This window comes from Pleurodeles waltl, chromosome 6 (assembly GCF_031143425.1).
Source record: "Pleurodeles waltl isolate 20211129_DDA chromosome 6, aPleWal1.hap1.20221129, whole genome shotgun sequence".
Taxonomy (NCBI): domain Eukaryota; kingdom Metazoa; phylum Chordata; class Amphibia; order Caudata; family Salamandridae; genus Pleurodeles; species Pleurodeles waltl.
In genome coordinates, this window is record NC_090445.1 from 1,582,634,587 (window position 1) to 1,582,648,909 (window position 14,323).

Here is a 14,323-nt window from a genome sequence, read left to right on the forward strand (position 1 = left end):
AAACCTTCTTTAGAAAACACGTACCCAAAGAACTCTACTGAGTTTTGAAAGAACGCACATTTCTTCTTATGAAGTGTTAGTCCTGCCCCAGCCAATCTTTTCAATGTCGCTCTCAGATGACGATGGTGTTCTTCCCTCGTTTTAGAGTATATCAGAATGTCATCACTCAAGTTGATCACTCCTGGTAGTCCGGACAGCGTTTCTCGAATTGCATTCTGAAACACTTCAGCGGCTGACGACACTCCAAAACTTAATCGTTTGTACCTTCGCAACCCTACATGCGTCGAGAAAGTAGTAATGTTCCGACTTTCCGGCTCTAGCTCTAGCTGATGGTAACCGGCATTCAGATCTAGTTTGGAGAACCATTGGGCTCCGTTCAAATCGGCAATAATATCGTCCATAGTAGGGGTTATATGTCGCTCTCTCTTGATAGCCTTATTAGGCAAGCGCATGTCTACACACAGACGGATCGCCCCCGGCTGTTTGGGTTTCGGCGCTATCACCAACGGTGACACCCATGGTGTCGGCCCGTCCACCTTTTCAATGACTCCTTGTTCCTCCAAGGACAACAGCTCTTTCTCAACACTCGGGCGAAGATGAAACGGCACTCGACGATGTCGCAGAGCCACAGGGACTACATTGGGATCTATGTGCAACTTGATGCACCTTCCTTTCAAACGACCCAGACCTTCAAACAACTGCGGAAACTCCTGGAGAAGGCACTCCACTTGATTATCATGTACCTGACGCGCAAAGAACACCAACTCCAAAACTTCGGCCGTGTGACATCCAAGCAACGTGCCACGATCTCCAGCTACCACATAAAATTTCGCCTCAGTCGATTTGTTTCCACTAGTCACAGCCACTTCTACCGTGCCTTTAAGGGGGAGCGGATCTTTACCCCCATAATTGTATATTTTAGTTGCTGTCATGGTAAGTGGCGGGGCAGGTACCAGCTTTTTGAAGAGGGTTTCATCCATGACATTGACGGACGCTCCCGTATCAATGAGTACCGACACCAGCGTGCCATTGACATGGACCTCACTCATGGGTGGGGGTCTCCTTTTCCCCGGCTTTCCCCGCGTAAAAGATATTACAAAAATGTCTTCTTCGTCGTCCTCTTCACCAACTGGACCACTCGCCATCGTTAGATCCCTTGCATCCTCCACACTTTTCGATACAGCCCGGACATTCGTGTCCCTTCCTTTCGGTTCTCCTGGCTTGTTCCTCCTGGATCTGCACACCTTCGCAAAATGATTAGCTTTCCCGCAGCGATTACACGACTGACCTTTGGCTGGACACCCCGCATTCTGTCGATGTTCATAGCCACAACTCCCACAAACTCTCTCACCGGGTCTGCTGGGGTTCAACTTGCGAGGTGTGGCCGGACGTGTCTGGATAGCCTCTACTTGTTCCTCCTTGACCTGAACAGCACGAGTCGAAGAAGCAGCAGCCAACGACTGGCCTCTCACCGCCGCCATCGCATCAGCTCGCACTGCCGACAACTCATGTGACCTCGCTAAAATCAGAATATCGTCAAGGGACATGCCCTGTTGCCGAAGGATAAGCTTCCTTAACGCATTGGACCGACATCCTTGAATCATCTGCGCTCGGATTTCTTCTTGCTGGTTCAGTCCTGTGCACGAACTCGCTAGTTTCCTCAGTCGAGCGTAAAACATATCCATAGACTCTACTTCAGTCTGTTGCGCCTGTCTCAGTTTGAACCTTTCATAATCCGAGTTAAGTTGAGGATCAAAATATCTATTCAACGCCGTCACTGCTGCAGGAAAATCCGACCTGTCACCTGTATCCGGCAACGAATCAAACAACTCTTGTAACTCGTCTCCCCCCATCAACAGCATCACCGACCTGCGTACTTCACCATCCGTTTCTCGGGTAGCAGAAAAATAGTTTTCTAGGCGATTAATCCACAGACGCCACCTTGGCGCAGCAGTGGCGGGGTCAATCAGCTGGCTAAACGGTGGTAAAGAAGTAATCGAGGAGTGAACACTATTGTGGCGTAGTGGAGCTGGCAGACGGGGATTCCCTGGTGGTGGAGGGGGATTGGCATTATTTGCATTGTCTGGCGGTGGCGCACTCATTTTTACACCCCTTCAATGTAGGGTTTTACACGAGTCACTAATGTTCCTTACTTATTTTTCTGTTGTACAAGTCCTTTGTTTATTTGTTGCCTTTTTTTCAAAACACACAAAAAAAAAAAACCTTCTCTCTTTTTTTTTTTTTTTAATATATATATTTTTTTTTTTTTAACACGTTCCCATATACGTGTCAATTACAGCTGAGGCCCTTTCCTGGGCAGCGCTCAGCTTGCCGTTCCTCCTTCAGCACATCCGCTGCTTCCTCCAGCAAGCGGAGTGCTATATGCAGCCTCGTGGCCCCACGTGGCAGACACGCTGTCTCGCTTCCAGCGAGCAGAGCCCTTTTCGGGCCGCAGAACCCCACGTGATGGACGCGCTGCTTCGCTCCGGCGAGCCGAGCGTCGTATCAGGGCCTCGGGACCCCACGTGACAGACGCGCTGCTTCGCTCCCGCGAGCAGAGCGTTTTTTTCGTGTCAACAACCGCTGCCCCACGTGGCAGTCCACCAAGGCGGGGCCAGGCCGGGCTTCCAGCTACAGCTGCTCCGGCAGCCGCGAGGACACGCCCGACGGGGCGGGGCTGGGCTCACCGTCTTGGGCTTCCCCGACCGGGAAGCCAACCGCACCACCTCCGCCGACGCAGGACTCCGCACGAGGCGCCCGGGCACCACCCGCGGTCTTCGCCTCTTCTCAGCGCCGACACCGCACCACGTGGTCTTCTTTGTGTTTTTTTTTTTCCGGGACCAACGCTACACCACGTTTCAGGTACGTGTTATGCGTGAATCATCTCTTGACTTTCGGTTAATTGTAACACCATGTTCTTGGATCCCACTCGTCGCCATTGTAGACACGTGGCGCCGCGCTGCATGTAAAGACCACGCACAGACCTCGTCGTGTTGCAGCCACACTCGGAACTTCCCTCCTCCGCGCCTACACTGACCAGGGGCAACGTGAACCCGCGGTTTAGCATCTACAGAGGGGGTGGAGTTCTTTGTGATCCTCGTCTGTCTGTCAGTGGCGGTTCCTCCATTAGGGCAGAGGAGCGCCCGCCCAGCAGCAGGAGAAGCTGCAAATCTTTTACAACGGAAGGATGATAAACTGAGTTTATTATCCTTTCGTTGTGAAAGGGGCACGGGGTGACCTGGACGAGGGGAGTGCACTGTGCACTGCAGAGAGCAGGCACAGGCTCCCAGTCTGCATGCGAGAGCGCCCTAGCTGGGCCGTTCCCAGCTAATCCTAACGCTGCTCTGAGCAGCATCCGGATTGGCCGCAGGGCAGGCTTGGAGACTGTGCCTGCCTTCAGTGACGAAAGAAAGAGGAGCAGCACGGCAACGGAACAGGTACGTTCTTATTTTTATTTTTAGTTAAATGTGCCCCCCTTACACCCCTTCGCATGCCGCACCCGCCCAGCACCTTGTGAGCACAGCGAGACACGACTGCTGTCTGTACTTCTGCAGACAAAAGCTCATAATTTACTATAAAGGAATGCCAGCATCAACAGGAGACCAAGCAGGCGGGAGGATGAACGAAAGGTGGGTAGAGAGAAAAGGAAAAGAAGAAAGGAATATTGAATAGAAGGCAGGAAGGACGAAAGAAAGATAGGAAGGATGATAGGGAGGATCAATGGATAAGTGGGTGGATGAATGAGTGGGTAAAAGACTGAATGAACGGATAGGTGGGTGGACAGGTGGCAGAGTAAAGGGAAATCTGAGTGTATAGATAAATGGGTGGATGAGGGGATGGATGAGTGGGTGAAAGAATGAGTGAATGGATAGGTGGGTGGGTAGGTGAAAGGACGGATGAGTAAAAGGAAATCTGAGAGCTGGATGAATGGTTTGATGAGTGGGTGGATATATGAGTGGGTAGATGGCGAGTGGGTGAACGGATGGACAGGTAGGTGGACAGGTGAAAGGATGGCAGAGTAAGGAGACATCTGAGAGTGTAGACGGATGATGGACCGATGGGAAAAAGAAAGGATGCATGTTTGGGTGGATGAATGGATGATGGGTGTGTGAACATGTGGATGGAATGGACAATAGATCAAAAGTGGAACGCTTGAATAAATGAATGGGTGACAGAATGCAAAGGTGAAATAGCAGGATATCAACAGGAGGTTGGAAGGATGAAAGGCTCGGGCCTTGCATGGAAGAGGCAAGTGAGCTATTCTAGGGAGGAATGGACTTTGCTTGCTTGTTCCCGTCACAGCTCCAGTTGGAGGTATTTCAATTTTCTGCTGCTCCATTGAACCTGACTATAACAGATTATGCATTTATTACTCCAGATCCAAGCACCACAAAGTGAATATTCGAAAAGCGAATTTACAAAGAGGTTTTTGAAGCACAAGTTCAGCACCGAAGTACATTTATAGAAATCGTTTTCAAGTACTCGTCACCTGTGCTCGGCAATAGCTTATTTGTCTATTTAAAGGCCATGCTGAATAAACTCCTGTTGGCGTTAATAGCACTGCATTAACAGGGCGAGATTGAGCAGTGAAGGTCTGAAAGCCTTCTTTCTAATGGCATGTCTCATAAACAGCAAAACGAAGAATCTAATTGGCGTGACCCCATAGCCGAGCTATTCGCAGAAATACGCACCGGACCATTTCTATGTACACAAATGTACATTTCCGGCTGTTTTCATTTGCCATGTAAGACTGCAGAGCACAAGATGGCGCCTGCTTGAGGGGGTCTGTTATTTGCCGCCCTCTTAATTTTGGAACTACATAGGAGTGCCATTTTGGGGTTTCACACACAAGAGCAGCGCGATGCTAAAAAGCAGGAACAGGAAATGTAAACTGTGTAATTGGATTCGAGGCAATATTTAACGAAGTAGGAAAGCAAAACAGTAGCTGAATGGGCCCACTGATGCTGTCGAGTTTTAATGAAACAGTGAAGAAAAATACACGAGATTTTTTAGTTATTTGGGCCCACACAGTGGAGGGTTTATTTTTGCTTTTCAGATAACTGGGAAAATATTGCCATTTACTCGAGCTACATAAACTGATTTTAGGTCCACACCCTGCGGTTGAGAAATGGGAATGTCCTCTTCTTGAAATAACATGTGAAGTGAGATGGTCCTCTGCACCAGCAGTAGAATCTTCTGTTGTCAAAGATGTGTAATGAAAATCTCCTGCTGGCAAAAATGCCTAAACCTCATCTTCCTATTATTTCCACCAAAAGTTATGGGCAAATTATTTCTACTTTTTTTTATAGCCCTTCCTGTGAAATGTGATCCTATGAGGCAAGTGTTCAACTTTTCTAAAATCCTGCATTGCATTTAATTTTAAATTAGATGCGTAGGCCTGCCTTAAAATCTATTAACAATTCATAGTAAGTCACACATTTTATCGGAAAAAATATTCACAAAAAAATAAACATTACAGTGGTGTTATAGTTAGGTTCAGATTTTACACTCACAAAACCATAGAAATTCAGCAGTTATAGTTATACATCTCTCAAGAAACTATAGCGCGTGCCCCTGCTATGTATCCTTTTCTCATCAATAGTTTTTACTGCAAAAGTTGCAGTGATTATTAATTATTTCATAGAAGATGTAATCAGTGATGTATTATGTGGAGTAATTAGCAGTGCATGGCGAGGACACGAGTTATAGTTTCTTGAGAAAAGTATAACTGCTGACTTTCCATGGTTTTGTGCGTGTAAAATCTGAACCTAACTATAATGTGCTTGTAATTTTTGTTTTTTTAGGGAATTTCTATATTATTTAGGTTGAGCTTTTTGTCCTCTTGTTAACTATCTGTGGGCTTTGAACCACGCCCATCACTTTTACTTGTTCGTGGGTTTGCCTTTCAAAAATCCCTTGATGTCATTGGTAAATGCTTTACGTTTTTCCTGCGTTGGGGCAGTTTTATTACCGCCTTGCAGACTGACCCTGTTACATGGATTATTGCACGATTGCCGATATACTTCAGTGTAGGCAAACTATTTTTTTCTTTTGTCTCTCTTCTTTGTGCTCCATGGTGCTCACAGCACGAACACCAGAACAGCGCTAACTCCATCAGCGGTTTTGAAGTGCTGATTACATTATTCACACTGTTACATAATCAGATTAATTTCTTTTGGCTCTCCCCTTAGCTTTCACAAAAAACACTTGTAATTGGTGAATGCTTTGCGTAAAAAACACAGAAATCCTCAAAGCGGCTCTCCCAACACAGTTGGAGAGCCAATACTACAATATTCACTGCACTCCGGAAACTCGCCCCATAATGCTCTGCAAACATTCCTTTTCAAAACATTTTTTACCATAACTCAGCCCTGTTGGTACTAGGACAATTGGATACTACCAAAACGTTCAGCACAAAGCGCTCTTCCTATTTAGGTTATCTATGGATTCCCACACTAGGTTAGTGGGGACCCCAAAATAATAACCCCTCTCACCATGCAGTGTCTTTTTAAGATCTCTTATGGATGGAACTTTTCTTTTGTAGCTGACAGTAGTTTGTGTTATAAAGGCCTTGTTTGTAATAAAATTGTAATTGGCCTGCTAGGCTTGAAAATGGTCAAGCACTCTGCTCTCAAAAGGTTAAATCAATAGTTATACTGCATTGTGTTTGCCATTCTGTTTTCATGGGGTTATGCGCTCTAGAGGCTGACTATATGCATGGCCATCTTTCTTACAAATGTTATTTTTATTGTGGTGTTCTCTAGGGGCTGTTGTAAGCATTATAGTCAAGAAGCTACAATATTTGCTGCACATGGAAACTCGCCCCATAATGCTTTACCAGCATTCCTTTTCAAAAAATATTTGCCCATAACTCAGCCCTGTTGGTACTAGGACAATTGGACACTACCAAAACGTTCAGCACAACACGCTCTTCCTATTTAGGTTATCTATGGATTCCCACACTAGGTTAGTGGGGACCCCAAAATAATAACCCCTCCTACCATTCAGTATCTTTTTAAAATCTCTTATGGCTGCAACTTTTCTTTTGCAGCTGACAGTAGTTTGTGTTATAAAGGCCTTGTTTGTAATAGAATTGTAATCGGTCTGCTAGGCTTGAAAATGGTGAAGCACTCTGCTCTCTAGAGGTTAAATCAGTGGTTATACTACGTTGCTATAATGCTCTGAGGGCATTCCTTTTTCAAAACATTATTGCCCATAACTCAGCCTATGGTGATTCTAGGACAATGAGACCACCACCAAAACGTTCAGCACAACACACTATTTATGTTTAGGTCATCTGTGGGTCCCCACGGTATGTTAGTGGGGACCCCAAAATAATAACCTCTCCCACCATTCTGTGGCTCAGATTTAAGAGGGCCTAGTGCGATTCTAATGCCACATTAGTGTAATTGTTTTGATGCTAATGTGGCATTGGAAGGCCCAAAATGCTGCACCATATGTACAAAGTGGTGCAACGCCTACATTGTGCCACATTATGCCTGTGCCAGGCATAATGTATGCAGGGGGGGTGTTCTGGTGCTGGGAGGGGGCTAATAAATGGCACAAAGAAATCTATGAGATTTCTTTGCATCATTTTTATCTGCATTTTTAATGCCTGCTAAGAGCATGTGTTAAAGGGAGGCTCCCATTGTTTTAAATGGGCCTCTGGCTGCTTTTCAGGATTAGCGTCAACATTTTAGATGCTAATCCTGCAAAGCGCTGGACTAGGGTAAAAAATGATGCTATTACCCCTGATTTCCACCATGGTGCACCGTATTTAAAATACGGCACACACATGGGGACATTAGGGGGCACTAAGGGGTGCAAGAAAAGTGGCTCTGCACAATGTGCAGCGCCACTTTTCATAAATCTGCCCCTGTGTCTTTTCAAGCTCTCTTATGCTGGAACTTTTGTTTTACAGCTGAGAGTAGTTTGGAGCAGATTTACAAGCTCCTAGCACCTCTTAATGTCGCCTTAGTGTAATTTTTTAAAATGTTAATGCAATGCTAATTAGGCCATTCTCCTGTGCCATATTTACAAAGTGGTGCAATGCATGCATTGTGGCACATTATGCCTGCCTGCTCCAGGCATAATCTATGCAATGGGAGTGTCTCCCACAAGGAGGCCTGCAGAAATGGCACAGTAAAAGTTACAACATTTCACTGTGCCAGTATTTCCATAATTATTAACGCCTACTCAGAGCAAGCGTTAAAATGTCACACCCGTAGTAACCAATGGTGTCCCCATACTTTGCTTCACTAGCGTCAACATTTTTTATGCTAGTGCAGCAAAGTGCTACAATAACGTAACAAATGTTGATGCTAATGACTGCTATGGTGAGCTGTATTATAAATACAGTGCAACCATGGTGGTGGTAGAGGGACACAAAAAAAGTTGCGCACCAGGACTGATGTGCCACTTTTTGTAAATATTACCCTTTATGTTTTAAGGGCCTAATTTGTAATAATATTCTAGTAGGCCTGCTAGCTATGAAAATGTGTAATGCACTACACCCTCTAGGGGCTAAATCTATGGTTGATTTGTGCTGCTTTCTGCCATTCTGTTTTCATGTGGTTATGCCCTATAGGGGCTAACTATATGATTACATGACCATGTTTCTTACAAATGCTATTTTTATGGTGGTGTCCTCTAGGGGCTGTTCTGATGCCAAAAGTTTATTTCTGATAAAGGTTTTTATTGGGTTTATATGATAATTATGTATCTTTTAATAGTCCCTCCTTGTTGCAATTATGACCATGATTCAGGCCAACTTAACATCCTTATTACACTATGACTGTTTGAACACTCTTGATATGTTTGGGTGACCCTTATAGTCTATTACTCTTGTTACTCCTCCGTGGCTGTCTTTTGTCTATTTTTGGGGGAATTGTGTTAGCCAGCCAGGAACTCTGATGGTGGGGTAGTGAAAGCGGTGTTATATTTGATTTAGCACAGCAGATTTAAATTAGGATGATAAATGGCAACATTTTCATTTTTTTCTGCAGGTAGAGGAAGAAGGTAAATAGAAGAGCTTTAATTATATGCAGAGCCACTGGAATTATGTGACAGGAAAATATCAAATTACGAGGCAGGGTTGACCAATTTACGTGGCAAGAAATGTCCAGTTATGAATTTACAATGCCAATAGCTCTAACTCAAGCAGGTACCCATTCCATTGCAAATGCTTGTTTAATTCTATTTCCTAAGTAACGTCCCTGTAACTTTTGATTTTTTCAGTGAATGTAAAAACTTTTAGTAATATGTAATTGCGTTATATAAGTCCAACCTCTGCCATGGATAATCTATGCGTGGTGGGGGTTGCCTGTGGCAAACCCCCTGCAGACACCCAACCCCACACAGCATATTGCCTTTGGCCATGTGCTGCAGGGGAGAGGCCGCAGGGCCTGGCCTGAAGGCAGTCCCTGTTGCCAACCCCCAACATGAAACCAACCGAGGAGGGGGGTGCGCAGCCCACCTTCCTATGCCAAATTAAGCCCTGTTTACCCGATTTCCTGGGGCCTGGCCATATTTTAAACGGGAGGGGGGCATGCAGCCCTTCTCCCTGGGCCAATTTCTGGCCCGGGGGACCTCATCTTCTTGGGCCTGACCATATTAAGAAGGGGGAGGAGGAACATAGCCCTCCTCCCGAGGCCTCTGGCACCCCATCCTCCATGGCCTATACAATTATTAATTGGGGAGGGGAGCCAAGCGGCCCCTGTCCCTTGGCCGACTTTTGCCCTGGGGATCCTATCTCCAGGGGCCCAGCCACAATATTAAGGGGGAGGGAGGACGCACAGCCATCCCCCGTGGCCTGGCAAGTTATTGGTGAGTGCCTTGGCCCAACCAGGGCACCCATTGCCTCTTTGTTGGAGGCCGTGGCGGGAACCCCAATGCCCTGTGGCAATATCTTACGTGTATTACCACAAATTCCCAGTTAAAGTCACTATTGGTGCTTAGATATACAAAAAATACTGGGGCATATTTAGAAGCCCCTAGTGCCACCTTGCGCCACCCTAGTGTCATTTTTTTAATGCTAAGGCAGCGCTAAGGTGGCTTTTCGCCTGTGCCATATCTACAAAGTAGCACAGTGCTTGCATTGTGCCACTTTGCATCCCCTTGCACCACATTATGTCTGCACCAGGCATAATATATGCAAAGGGGGTGTTTCGACACAGGGAGGCCCCAAAAATGGCGCAGTGAAATTTACAACATTTCAATGCGCCATTTTTTCCTTCATTTTTAAAGCGTGCTTAAAGCAGGCGTTAAAATTATGTACCCATTTTAATCAATGGGCCTCCCTGTGCTTTGCTGCATTAGCATCAACATTTTTGATGCTAATGCAGCAAAGAGCCACAATAGCATCATAAATTTTGAAGGTACTGTACTAACAACTTCCATGGTGCGCCATATTGTAAATACAGCGCAGCCATGGTCTCCTTAGGTGGGACAGGGTGATGCTTGTAAATATGCTCCACAATTTGATGTAGTATCATCGTCATTAAACATCAAATCAAAAGTTGTCACTTGGACATCTCCTAGCGTTGCAGCAAAAGTGATTTTATTGAAAAATCTACCTTTGCACAGTGGGATATAGAGATAAAAACAGAGAGAGAGAAAACTACCCCAACATTGTAAACACCACTACGCCTCTGGGAAAAAAGAGAAAAACAAGCATTCTGAAAGGCGCAAATGGTACACCTGATCAAAATCTTTAAAATAACTTGCAGATCTCTATAAAATACAACAAGAGCCAACAGCTCACCCGCAGAGTGCAGGTTTATGCAAGATCAAACTTAGATACAGAGTGGGGCTGGATTGCCTCGGCATTAACACCCACTCGCAACAGCTGTTCCAAACCCCTATAGTGCTGCGAATTAAAGCCAGCCTGTGAAGGTCTCCTCCGGCAACCCTTGTCTTCAATCATCTTATGGAACGTAGCTGGCCTAAGGAAGATCCGTAGCCTCCAAGGAGTGCTCAAATTGATCAAAGATGCTGATATTTTGTTCTTACCGGAAACGTGGGCATTGAATCCTATAAAGCAGGATTTGATGGAACTCATCAGCCGACTGTAAACAAAAGTTACTTTGGTCGCCCACCAGGAGGTCTCTCCATCTATATGACCACAAGCACCGAGCTGGTTAATAGCCTTTTACAAAGACTGCTCATCGTTTCAAGCAGCCATAGTCACGAGCTGTCACCCGCACAAAAGATTGAAATCATGGAGGTTAATTAAAGTGTATCTAAACATATACAATAAGAAGGAAAAGGCCAACATGAAAACCTTTTATGATGCACTTGGACATTTAATTAGTAGATTCCCCCTTTTATGAGATAATGGTTACTGGAACTTTAATATACACAATTTAGACAGACCCGCTGTAAGTGTTTGCACTCATCCAGACGGGGAATTCACCAGCTAGCTTAAATCTCACAGGCTCACTTCATTAAAACCAGGCCAAAGAACTATTGTATCCACCAAAATCATCCCACATACTTTCAGAGGCATTACTACACTGGATTACAGTTTTGCGAGACCCCGCTTACTGGAAGTCTGTTTGGCTTTTACTGTGCTGCAATGTTCAGAAAGCAAACATTGCCCAGCAAAAATGCAGTTCCAACTAGACCACTTTTATGATCCTCAATTAAACACTCTGGGCTGCACCACTGGGAAAAAGGACAGTACCAGTTACTGAGAAGGATGAAGTGGAACCATGCCTCTCAGAACCAATTTAGTAAATGGAAGTATTTACTATCAGCAGATTCTAAGTGGCCATTAGCAAACAGACTGGGACCTCATATTGGACTCAATATATCATCGCTTAAGGGGAGAATGGACAATAAAGTATCAAGAAATCCTGGGTCCAACTCTTGCCCATGCTACACTGAGGAGCTTAAAAAAAAGTAAACCAGCCTTAAGTGCAGCGACCACAAGATGCAAGCAAAACAAATTCAACCCTAATGCGTAAAAACAACTAAGCATAATAAAAAAACTCATTGTGCCCTTCTCTGAAAAACAAAAGCTAATGAGGTGGAATCAGAATGGCTCCAAGTACACGCGCTATTATCTCATAATAACATAGCCAAATTTTGCCAGTACATAAATTCTTTATGTAACAAAATTAGAGGAAATGGAGATCCTATGGAAAAATGGATTGAGCATGTCAACTTCCTCTACACAGTCACAACATTAAAACGAAGAACAGCAGCGAACTCAGGAGCCTCAATAAAAAGAATGATTCTGACATTCTCCCAAGTGAAGTCTTTAATAAGGCCAATGTGCACACAGCAATTAAATTTATTACAGCTGACTGATCCCCTGGCCCCAACGGCTTCCCGGGGTCACTTTTTAAATCAGACATTGACTTCTGGACGCTATGTGGACTCCTGTCTATCCACGACGGTTCCACAGTCTTGGAAGGAGTCCATTCGACACCCAATCTACAAAAAAGGGAACCGCTCCATCCCAAGTAAGTATCGCTTAATTGCCCTACTGGATGCCGAACCGAAAGCTTCCACAAAAATTTTGCTTCTGGAATTGGAGACCTGGGCTTTTGAGGCCAAGATAATTCCCTACTATCAAACTGGTTTCAGACATTACTCTTCTATAATGGATAACATTGTTGCCTTCCCCTACCTAGCCAACTGTGCTTCTGTGCCACCTCGGCCAATGCTTTTTTAAAGAAATATTTTTATTGATTTTCAAACAACCAGATGGAAAGCAGCAGCCCTACCCGCAACAAAACAAGAGGTGTGGAAAAGATATAACAACACTCCAAAAGACCAAGGCACAGGCCCAATCCCTGCTGAAATTATATACTGGACATGTGGGTCCCCATCATGTGATTCCAAGGCTACTCTGTATTGCCTGCTATCCCAGGGCCCAGGCGAGTCCCCCTCTGCATCCTCCCCCTCACAGAGCATCTTTCTCAGTGTGCTGACAAGGATCTCACACCTTCTTGTACTTTCTAGAGCTGCTGCGTGCCTTACACACCATTTTTCCATAGCACATGCCCCAATCTGCATTTGATTCTCAGGCCGTTTGCATTGGGATTTCTCTGCATCCCCACAGCAGAACCGCATTGTGTTTAGCCACCATTAAGGCAGTGTTACAAAAGAGTTAACAGGATCAGCCCAGTAACTGCTTCCTCCAGATCCCCAAGGCGATCTGTTGGGGGGCAACTCCAGTGCACATCCTTAGACTCTGGATATCCTCCTACCCACTCCCCCCTCCATAACTCCTGAGTTTGGGGCACCCACATATGGGATGCAGTAATGTGCCTTTTTTCCAGCAACTACTCAGACACAATTTTGCGCTTTCCATTCGGAACAATCTAGTCCTGGTGAAATAAACCTGTGGAGCAGTTTTAGTTGGATAAGTTGAAACCCAGCCTGGATGGCTGCCTCTCGGGGGTAACTGTAGGGCATCCCTCAACCATTGTCCTACAGTTCACCCAAGTCCCCTTCCCACTGTCTTTGATGGTGCAGGGGGTGCTATTGTGTAGGAGTGTTGAATATAATTTAGGCACAGCGTGGTTAGTCTGGGGAGCCCCCGTTATTCTAAATTCTAGGGGGAGTCATTCAGGGCCTCCCTGAGTTCTTTACAGTGTTGCTGAAGGAGATGCTTTAGATGTTGATAGCAAAGGTATTGGCCCCTGGATAGTTTGTATTGGTTTTGCAGATCAGGGAAAGGCATCATCTCCTTCCCCTTCTCCACGTTCCCCACCTTGGATATGCTGATCAACTCCCATCTCACATGACCCTCAACCACTCTCAATCCCTTCAGTCAGTCAGTGTCCCATAGCGAGGTTTCTAATGTCAACCTACCCCTACAAGCCAAAGGCTTGGTTGCCATGTGCAGATCCCGATTAGCATATCTGTGGGCATTGGCAACCGGCACAACCCCTCTCCCCCATACAACCATCGAACATATACCTCAGGATCCAGTGCACGCCTATTGGCCTTCACTGAGGGTTCCTTCTGCAAGGAGAAGGCCCAGTTGTTAACAATCTGTAACTGGGCCACTCAATAGTACAGATGTGGTCAGGGAGAGCTATGCTTCCATCCAACGGCCACCATGTGAGGGGTGTCCATGCTATCCTAGGTGTCTTGCCATCCCAGAGCAGATTGCATGCAGCAGTTGTCACCTCTCAAAAGAACTTCTCCTGGACCTCAAACAAATATTTTGTAGGACTTAAAAACATTTGGGAAGGTATATTATTTTATATCGGGCCACTCTGACCATCAGGGAGAGTGGCAGCTTTTTCACCTTTCCACCTCAGTTATATATGATGCAAAGATTCTCCCCAGGTTTTCTGCTATGAAC